This window comes from Patella vulgata, chromosome 2 (genome assembly GCF_932274485.2).
Source record: "Patella vulgata chromosome 2, xgPatVulg1.2, whole genome shotgun sequence".
In the NCBI taxonomy this organism is placed as follows: Eukaryota; Metazoa; Mollusca; class Gastropoda; family Patellidae; genus Patella; species Patella vulgata.
The window spans coordinates 87,785,841-87,797,418 of record NC_065880.2 but is presented as its reverse complement, the minus strand read 5'-3'; the positions used below and the strand labels follow the sequence as shown (position 1 = coordinate 87,797,418).

At 37.3% G+C, this 11,578-nt stretch overlaps 1 long non-coding RNA gene across 1 annotated transcript; it reads right to left on the bottom strand.

Moving 5' to 3' along the window:
* Nucleotides 1-619: 619 nt before the first annotated feature.
* LOC130010949 (uncharacterized) lies at nt 620-7,811 on the bottom strand. The gene is made up of 3 exons (XR_008786245.1): nt 7,620-7,811; nt 4,294-4,444; nt 620-2,189 (listed from the first exon to the last, which is right to left on the bottom strand). It is a non-coding gene; the product is annotated as an uncharacterized LOC130010949 (long non-coding RNA).
* Nucleotides 7,812-11,578: the final 3,767 nt, after the last annotated feature.

The following is an 11,578-nucleotide window of genomic DNA, read 5'->3' as shown; positions in this document are numbered from 1 at the left end:
TATGACCTCAAGAGGGTCCACAAGCTAAAAACGTGATTTTTTGTACAATCAGGGGACATAATTCAGGAAGCTATGGTTCGATATATGTGAATATCTACTGGAACAGAGATCCTTTGGATATAAACATATTATTTAAGTTTCATCAATATCGGATAAAAACTGTGACCTCTTTAAAACATTACATACTTTTCCACTATTATCGCACAAGGAGTGGCCATTTTCACGAAATTCGAATTCAACCATCATTAGGGTGTAACCATGATATATTTGAATAGTTTCGAAAGAAACCGAGATGTTTGGGTTGTAAACATACGTTTTAAGTTTCATCAAAATCGGATAAGACTTGTGACCTCTGGAGTGTCCACAAGCTAAAAACGTGATTTTTTGTACAATCAGGGGCCATAATCCATAAAGTTACAGTCCGATACATGTCAATATCGAAAGAAACAGACATCTTTGGACAATAAACCTATATTAAAATTGTGACCTGTAGCGTGTCCACCCAAAAACAAATCGTGGACGGACAGACAGATAGGGACGACAACAATATACGTCCACATCAAAATGTGGGCGTAAAAAACTGATCTAATTATTTCACAAAGTTTAATGAATAATGATTACGTTACATATGCATGAATTAAAACCAAATCACAGTCTAGATATTTCAAAATTAATAAACAATTATCACAATTTTCCATAATATATACAATATTTCAAAATATAAAACAAAATGTTACATGTATATACATTCATAATTTGTAATGAAATAATAAGATCCAATGAAAAAAGTTCTTTATTGTTACATTATCATCAACTCAACTGTCTGTGAAGAAACGATGTAATAACATAACATAACATAACATATTACATTTGATATAGTGCACATTACTGCCATGCATTCAATGGCGCTTCACAAAGTCTTACACAAACGTTAAAGAAATGCTTTACGAAAAAAATATGTTTTGAGTTTCTTTTTAAAATCCGTTACAGTTTGACATTGTTTCACACTTTCTGGAAGGGTATTCCAGAGCCGCGGTCCTAGCACACTGAACGATCTGTCTGCAAATGTTTTACTTTTTGTCTTGGGTATAAATAACATGTTTTTTGATGACGATCTCGTATTGCATGATGAAGTTTGGGACTGCAATAATTCAGAAAGGTAGACAGGGGCAAGGTTGTGGAGACACTTATACACCAGTACCAGTAGCTTGAATTGGCATCAGACTTTAACTGGCAATATATGAAGTTCTTTCAGAGCACCAGTCGAGCTATGGCCGTAATTAACACCAAGAATTAGCTTTGCAGTAAAATTTTGAATTCGTTGGAGAGGTTGAAGAGTAGTTGCTGGCAAACCACAGAGCAGACTATTTCTGTAATCCATATGGGAGAAAACTAAAGAACTGGCAATTTGAAGAGATGATTCTCGCGAAAGAAACGGTCTCAATTTCCGCAAGTTGAACATTGCCGAAGCAGCACAACAAGTCTTCTGGGCAAAATGACTCTTTAAGTTTAAGTTTTCGTCCAAATGCATCCCCAGGAATTTAACACGGGATGAAGACCCAACTACAGAATCCCCAACTCTTAATTCGTGGATGGTAGACTTGTGGCGCTGACGGCTACCACAGAAGATAATAACCTCAGTTTTTTCGTCGTTCATCTTTAGTCGATTATGCAGCATCCAGATTTTAACGTCGTCTAAGGACTCTGATACGCGGGAAGCAATATGAGATTCTGCATCAAGATCTCCGGCTTTAAAACTGTCATACAAGCTGTGGTCATCGGCGTAGCCAACTAATGTTTGATTGTGTCTGATGCAGGATGCTAGTGTACTGGTATAGCAGATAAAGTAGATCGGACCATTGATGCTACCTTGTGGAACTGAAAAATTGACATGTTTTACATCGGAGAAATCATTCTTAACTTTTACACGAAAACTCCTGTTTTGTAGATATGACGCCATCCACTCTTTTGCAATTTCTGCAACACCAAAATGATTCGACATTATCGTAAGCAAAAGCTTGTAGTGCACGGTAATCAAAGGTTTCTATTTCTAGAATTCAATTTTTAATAAGCTCAATCTTGAAATGCATTTACTAAGCTCCATCTAGAATGCATTTTACCAATCTAGATCTTGAAATTTCTCCTGTACCATTTTTCTTCTGGTATTCTACTCTAGATTTCATTATTCCCTACAATGATATATTTGATCAGATAATTTATGTTACATACAGTACACAACCCATCACATTATGTGATCAGCATGAATTATAATACCAATATAGATCACCTGAAAATCAACCAGGATGGTCTTCTCCAGGGCTCCAATATTAATATAAATGCCATTAAATCTAAAAATGACAACACAGGTGAAGTGAATACAGAGGACATGACCGTTCATGCAGCCGGAAATACTCCTGTAACAAGGTACTGCTTAAACTTTGCAGTACTTATCCATTTTTACAATCTAGTAATACATTTCAGGCCTTGATTTCAGTTTATTGAATTAATATATTAGGAGTTTCATCGCTCTCACATAATTAGAACTAAAGTTATCGTGTCCCAAATCATCAACCAATCAAATTGCTTCTCTCTGCTTACCCTAAGTAGAAGATTTTCATCTTCTAAACACCTATGCCAAGTGTGAACATTCTAACTCAATTAAAATGATAGGTATTGTGTTCCAAGGTCTCGACCAATCAAATTGCTTATCGCTCTGCTTACCCCGAACATGCTCATTATCGAACTTAGTCAAGGTATTGATGTAATGAAACTATACACCAAGTTTCATCACTCTCACTTAATTAGAACTAAAGTTATCGTGTCCCAAAGCACCAACCAATCAAATTGCTTATCTCTGCTTACCCTAGGCAGAAAGTGCTCATCTTCGAACTCCATCAAGGCATTGACCTAATAAACATCTACAAGAAGTTTGAACATTATAGCTCAATTAGAAGGAGAGTTATTGTGTTCTAAAATCTCTGCCAATCAAATAGCTTAACGCTCTGCTTACCCTGAGCAGAAAATGCTCATTATCGAACATAGTCAAGGTATTGATGTAATGAAATTATACATCAAGCTTCATCACTCCATCAATTTGCTTATCTCTGCTTAACCTAAGCAGAAAATGCTCATCTTTGCACTCATCTTTATTAGGTATTGACCTAATAAACACCTACACCGTCACCAAGTTTGAACATTCTACCTCAATTAGAAAGAGAGTTATTGTGTCCCAAAAAGTGTGACGGACAGACAAACTGACGGACAGACAGACAAACGAACCCATTTTAATAGTTCCCTGCTTTCTTCGAAAGGCGGGTGACAATAAATTTTTTTAGAGAGTTCACAATACAAGATTCACAAAATAATACACAGTGAACGTTAACAAAGTGATGGTTGGGTGACTCTTCGAACTAGCCAAACCCTTACAGAAATTCTGACCTGTAGGGTGTTTATGAAGTATATTGTACAGTAACAACCATTAAACATACATTATGCATGAGCTAAATCTGCCTATTGCAAGTCTTTCTTTAGGCATGAAATGTTTTCTAAATTATTAATTAGACATTAATTAAAAATACATTATGTAAGATTTAGATAAAGAGCTAGCCATTATTGCTATAACAGTTTGAAAATAGATGATGTAAAATGAATAATTTGAAATTTCCTGTAAATTACTCTATTGCGAATGAAGATATGATCCTTTGAAGTTTGACAAGATGTGTGCATTAATTGCAACCACTTTACTTAAGCTAAGCCTTGATACTCCAATTCTAAATTAAATCGAAATACGGCTGAACCGTTCTAATCTATTTAATATCGGAGACATCCCATGGCATCAAGAGTTGATTATGGTCTGGATCAGTTTATTAATATCTTATTAATAATTTAGATAACTTTTCAGGCTAAAGAAAGACCTGTAATAGGCAGATTTAGCTCTTGCATAATGTAAGTTTAACTAATCATCTCTTGATGTCATCTGATTTCTCGGATATTAGCTAGATTAGAACGGTTCAGCCATATTTTGATTTAATCTTAAAAAGGAGGAGCGAGACTTAGCTTTGAACAACCAGTACGGTCGGTGCAATAATTGCACACGTCTTTTCAAAACTTCAAATTCATATATCTTCGCTGGCAATAAAGCAATTTGAATGAAATTTTCAATATTATTCATTTTACATTATCTATTTTCGAACTATTATAGCAAGAATGGCTAGCTCTCTATCTAAATCTTACATAATGTATCATCTGTAAGTTGAAATGAAGGCACATAATTAGAAAGTATAAAGAAATTACTTGAAACATATTCCCCCCTTAAGTTCTTTTTGGGATCATTTCACTTCTACTGAAGTCTTTAGTTTGATTTTTTCAACTTAAACATCCAACATCAATACATTCTTGTGTCTTTTCTCTGCTTAAGGAGCTTTACTTTTCTCCAAATCAACTTCTAAAAAATATAAATAAAACATAATGTGAAAAATTATTTAGCTACTGCCATGTACATGTACACTAACATAGTTAAAAATACTGCATTGGTTAACCTTCACTTCACTACACAAAAGGCCAATTCAGAATTAGATTGGAGGCCTTGTGCATGTTTAGGCCTATAGTTTACAGAAACTATTCTGAGATACATCAATGTCCTTGTACGTTGTAAATCGCCACAAACTGGATTTGTCTGTTCTATTTCTGGTCAGTTTAACCCCCCAATTTATTTTTAGCTTGAGAAAATTGTAAAGTAAGTGGGTTTAAAATGTTTATTTCCTTCTGGTAGCCTATTCAGAAGCTTATATTCAAACTAGTTCAAAATTGCAGGGTATTTAAGACCGAATGTTGCACATGTCGTTATTTTGCCAGGAACAGGCTATAGTTTACGGTACTGTGCATGCCCAAAGCAAGCTGGAGCCAGAGATTTTAAGACGGCTACAGGTGGGGTTGTTAAACTGGTTTATTTGGTCCCACCTTTGTGTTCAGACGATATTCAATCCAGTTCAATGTCAACGTCTGAACGCACTATAATATAAAAGGAGAGTCTTTGTGTGCTGGTAAATTTGTACAGATAATCTAACCTTTACTAATAACTTGGTGCAGTAATAATAAGCTTAGCTTTTTCTATAGAAAGAATCTGGGTGGCGATTAATTTGTTTACAAATTAAATTTGCAAAATTAACATAATATTTAACATTACCTCACTTTCCCTTACTAATGACATACACATGTGCTTAGGAATAGTTATTGGGTCCATGGACTGTTTTTCTTTTTTATATGTAAGGTAAACTTATGTACCAGCCACCCTCCTCCCTTCGTTCACTCATTGTTACCAGTCCATGTTTCCCCTTGTCAGTGAAGCAGGATGGAGGGCCTGACAAGGACAGCTGTCTAGTCGTTCGGATGGTACAAAAACCTGAGGTCCCATGTACACATTGACGTGCACGTTAAAGATCACTTGACAGTTGGAATTCAATATAAGAGTAGGCCGTAGCGCCACTGTCCAGGCAAAATCTCCCCTCATAGCACACTGTATGGCATATGCCTGTCTTCATTAGCCCAGTTTGGAGTAGAACAGTAGGACGTTAAACTCCATTTCATTTCATTTCATTTCTAAAAAGGCACAAAAGTAAACTATATGAAATGGATAGATAGACTGATAGCATGGACAAAATTACATGACAATTTATACTAAAGAAATGAAATGGGGTGTTTATTGTCATACTTTCTGCAACTAATCCCACTAGTGTAGAATGTAGAAAATAACAATTGAAGGTTGTTTGGGGAATTAAATTCCAAATGGGATTATTCGAGCTATGGAAGACGGAGATGAAATGAAATTGGGTTTAATGTCCTACTGTTCTTTTCCGCCTGGGTTAATGAAGATGAGCACATGATATGAGTGAAATTTTGCCCGGACAGCTGCGCTATGACCTACTCTTACAAGTTATATATCCAATTCCAACTGCCACGGCATCTTTTACGTGCACGCCAATGTGAACATGTGACCTTGTTTTTTGTCCCATCCAAATGACTAGACAGCTGTCCTGGTCAGGCCCCCTGTCCTGCACCACTGACATGGGGTAACCACACCAGAGAATAATGAAACCGATATCTGACATGCAGTGTACTAGTACATGTATAAAGAAATTTTGGTTTGCCCGCCTACTCTTATTTCAATTTCAAACTGTAAAAGGTTCTTTTAGTTACCGGTACGTGCATGCCGTGTACAGGGGAACTTGTTTATCGTACCATCTGAATGACTAATTCCTGTCAGAACTGTATCTCGCAGACAAAATTCTTTGACCATTCCTGTCAGTCCAAATGGAAAGCTTCAATAAGAAAATACTGAATTGTTTCAATCGCATTTAGTAATTGAACTGGAATATACAGGTCACAATTCTCTGGAATACAATTACTGCTTATTACTGAGCGATGTTTCGACTGGGCTTCCCTACTCGAAACATCGCTCAGTAATAAGCAGCACTGGTAATTGCAATCCATAGAACTGTACATAAATAATAATAATCAAATTTTTTGCTTTTTTTAAATAGAATTTTGTGATTCAAAACACTTGAAAATGGTGATAGATTATTATCAATATATAGCCTATTATCAAATGTTGTGGAAAACAAAGAAATGTTGTGGAAAACAAAGAAATGTTGTGGAAAACAAAGAAATACAGTGAAAATAGAAGGAAAAGACTCCAAAATAGCCTTAGACAGAGACTGTGGTAATGGCTAAAAGAGTTGTATTTTCATATTGTGGCTTAATAATAATGAGGACGGACAGGAATTGACAGAAGACTTTGTCCGTGAGTGACCGTTACGAAACAAAACAACTGAATGACTACTAGAGCAGGTCACACTGTTAATTCCTTCCAGCTCAGTAAGACTAAAGTGTCTAAAAGTAGACTAAAACTAAAGCCGCAATAATTTAATATGTAGGGTGACCCACCATAAATAAATATCTCCAAATATCTCGACAATTACGCCACAATATATATATATATGCCAAGCCTCAAATCAGTTTCACACAATTATAGTCACTAAATAAACGATCATGTTGTACTTAATAAGCTATGACCATTAATCATCTATAAATAATAGACTGAAAACTGGTTCCAAGTTGCGTCCATAACATCCAGACACTTTTGAGTAAAAGATAGGTTATGTGCCCTTGTTTTGAAATTAGTCTCGCTTAACCAGTCTATCGACCATTCTACGTCTGATTGACAGGTCTGGATAATCAAGACTACTTTTTTACGAAACATAACAGAAAGCTAGAACAAGAAATTGAATTTAGAAATAAGCACTTTAGACAACTCAACAATTGTTTTAAGAAAGTGTAAAAGTAAAATGAAACTACTGCTAGTATCATGTTCCTGCTAAAGAAAGTGATTCAGAGATAGTATTTGTACTAAACCAAAAGATGCCGCTCTTAACGGTACAGTTAATGATAAAGCAATTTGAAAAATAAAACAAACGTAATTACGGCGCTATTGCACTTTCGTACCTCTACCAGTTCCCGTGGTCGTAGGAACTTGAAATTATTAGAGGATGTTAAGAGGGACTAGCAATGACCACACACCAAATTTCAGCCGAATCGATCAATAACTTTTTTATTCTACCGACCTTTTAATTTCTAACGAGAGAGAACTTCATCTGTTTGACGCCATTTGCTTTGTTTACTATTTAGACTCGAATAACAAGACACTAAGACGGAAACCGACACACTGCACTAGCTGCCTATCTCTGCAGTTCATAAAAATTAATATAATTTTCGTATACTTTAATTTTTGCGCGAAGCCACCATGTTCTATAAAATACTATTTGGTGTTGATCAGTGGATTGGCCTTTAGGTGTGAATATTGCCGTGACCTTGATTTTGACCTTGAGTCTTAACTTCCCATCCATATCAGGGCCTTTGCGTTTATGATTGCCGTGGCCTTATTTCTTACTGTATTTTCTAAGTTAATGTTCGAGGTGAAAGCAGAGACGACGTCCTTCAGAAAAGATAATTGGGTCAAAGTCGTAAGTCAAGGTCATGTTACAGAAAACTAAACTCAAACTTTTCAAAGTCATTTTTTGGACATTTGACCTTGACTTACGACCTTGACCCCGTAACCGTTTTCGAGGGCTATCACCTTGGCTTGAATCATGGACGTTTACCTTGGTTCTGTCACACACTGCTCGGTCAGAAAAGGGTCAAACGGAGAGGGGCCCGTGTCCGAAAGGAAGTCAATGGGCGTGGTCAATGTGAAAGGTCGTGGTGACCTCCACTAGTCACCGTTGACCATCCGTGACCTTGACCCTGACCTAGTGTCCGAACTTCCCATCCATCTCGGGCCCTTTGCGTTTATGCGTGCCGTGACCTTATTTCTTACTGTATTATCAAAGTTAATGTTCGAGGTGAAAGCAGAGACGGCGTCATTCAGAAAAGATAATTGGGTCAAAGTCGTAGGTCAAGGTCATGTTACAGAAAACTAAACTGACTTTGAAAAGTTTGAGTTCAGTTTTCTGTAACATGACCTTGACCTACGACTTTGACCCATTTATCTTTTCTGAAGGACGTTGTCTCTGCTTTCACCTCAAGCATTAACTTTGATAATACAGTAAGAAATAGGGTCACGGGAAGCATAAACGAAAAGGGCCCGAGATGGATGGGAAGTTTGGACTCAAGGTCGAAGTCGAGGACACGGATGGTTAAAGGTGACTAGTGGAGGTCACCACGAACTTTCACATTGACCACGCCCATTGACTTCCTTTCGGGCACGGGTCCCTCTGCGTTTGACCGTTTTCTGACCGAGCAGTGTGCGACAGGACCAAGATAAACGCCCATGATTCAAGCCAAGTTGATAGCCTTCGAAAATGGTTACGGGGTCAAGGTTGTAAGTCAAGGTCAAATGTCCCAAAACTGACTTTGAAAAGTTTGAGTTTAGTTTTCTGTAACATGACCTTGACCTACGACTTTGACCTTTGTAACTTTTCTGAAGGACGTTGTCTCTGCTTTCACCTCAAGCATTAACTTTGATAATACAGTAAGAAATAGGGTCACGACAAGCATAAACGAAAAGGGCCCGAGATGGATGGGAAGTTTGGACTCAAGGTCAAAGTCAAGGTCACGGATGATTAAAGGTGACTAGTGGAGGTCACCACGACCTTTCACATTGACCACGCCCATTGACTTCCTTTCGGACACGGGCCCTTTGCGTTTGACCCTTTTCTGACCGAACAGTGTGCGACAGGACCAAAGTAAACGTCGATGGTTCAAGCCAAGGTGATAGCCTTCGAAAATGGTTACGAGGTCAAGGTCTTAAGTCAAGGTCAAATGTCCCAAAACTGACTTTGAAAAGTCCGAGTTTAGTTTTCTGTAAGATGACCTTGACCTACGACTTTGACCCAATTATCTTTTCTGGAGGACGTCGTCTCTGCTTTCACCTCGAACATTAACTTTAATAATACAGTTAGAAATAAGGCCACCTCAAGCATAAACGCAAAGGGCCCGAGATGGATGGGACGTTTGGACTCAAGGTCAGAGTCAAGGTTACGGATGGTTAACGGTGACTAGTGGAGGTCACCACGACCTTTCACATTGACCACGCCCATTGACTTCCTTTCGGACACGGACCCTCTGCGTTTGACCGTTTACTGACCGAGCAGTGTGCGACAGGACCAAGTTAAACGTTCATGATTCAAGCCAATGTGATAGCCTTCGAAAATGGTTACGGGGTCAAGGTCGTAAGTCAAGGTCAAATGTCCCAAAAATGACTTTGAAAAGTTTGAGTTTAGTTTTCTGTAACATGACCTTGACCTACGACTTTGACCCAATTATCTTTTCTGAAGGACGTCATCTCTGCTTTCACCTCGAACATTAACTTTGATAATACAGTAAGAAATAAGGCCACGGCAAGCATAAACGCAAAGGCCCCGATATGGATGGGAAGTTTGGCCTCAAGGTCAAAATCAAGGTCACGGCAATATTTACACCTAAAGGCCAATCCACTGATCAACACCAAATAGTATTTTATAGAAAATGGTGGCTTCGCGCAAAAATTAAAGTATACGAAAATTATATTAATTTTTATGAACTGCAGTGTTAGGCAGCTAGTGCAGTGTGTCGGTTTCCGTCTAAGTGTCTTGTTATTCGAGTCGGTTTCCGTCTTAGTGTCTTGTTATTCCAGTCTAATTAGTAAACAAAGCAAATGGCGTCAAACGGATGAAGTTCTCTCTCGTTAGAAATTAAAAGGTCGGTAAAATAAAAAGTTATTTATCGATTTGGCTGAAATTTGGTGTGTGGTCATTGCTAGTCACCCTTAACATCCTCTGAAAATTTCAAGTGCCTATGACCACGGGAACTGGTAGAGGTACGAAAGTGCAATAGCGCCCGTAATTACTAAAGCTGCTGTAATAACCAAGAAGCTAAATTTTACTGCTATTCAAAATCGTCAACAATAGATTTTTTACGGCTGTAATAGTTGATATATTTGTAGAGAATTGCACGTACCATGGCTATTTATCGACTCAAAGCGAGTGCGGGGTAGTCAGAAATCAGTTCGAGACACGCAACTGAAGCGTGCACATTTAGCCGTGTCGAGACCAACTTTCTGTAAAGTGCACGGGTCACCCTATAATATGTCATACGTTGCCTATCTTTTTGCTTTCGTCCTGTTTTCATATTCAATCTATTTTGTAAAAATCGAAAAATGATATCTAATTTTGCATCATTGTCTTCTTTTTCAGTAAGGGAATTTCTTCAACACAGGCCCTTATAATAAGTAATAACTAATATTATAGGCCCTAATAACAGTAACAATAAATAACAACGCATTGTTACATGAAATCAGAAAATTTGCCTGGCCTTTTAAGTTCTAAGTTTTAGTTCTAACCACATTTGGCTGTGAGAGGAAGTAGATCTAGTAGGCTATGTATAGCAAAATTTAATTATTAATAAACTATATGAAATACTTACCGTTTGGGTCTTTAAACAAATACTGTAGGCCTATGTATAGGTCGCGAAACAAATCAACGTGTTCTTGACTTCATAAAAGCATAAAAGGTTATATATAATGATGCCATGGCCGTGGCGACATGCTTAGGGGTTTTTTTTGTTTTGTTTTTTTCAGTCAACCCGATTGATTCAGTTTCAAAACTTTCGGCCTCATTCCTTGAGACGATAAATTTATCTAACGATAAAAACAAATTAATCTCAGAATGTCTGATATTGTATTGACGAGACATTCGACCCATTACACGTTCTCTTCCGTAAATAAGATAATCCTAAACAGTTTTGTTTTTTTTAAATTATATTATTAAATTGGTAACAGAATAATCAGATTCTGAAAGCGAATTATTCGGGTAAACGCGTCGCATAACCAGATCACCGCTCGAAATGGAACCATATCGCAAAATAGTTCCAGTTTTTGACTGGATTAAAGATAATAATTAATTGTGTGACATAATAAATTGACTTAGCTGCATTCGATATAAAATTTTGACAAGAAGAAAGTCCCTGTTACAGCCACGGTTATACCTCCATTAAAAGTCAAATCGGAATCTAGGCCACGACGAATCCCTAGTAACTCACTATTTTC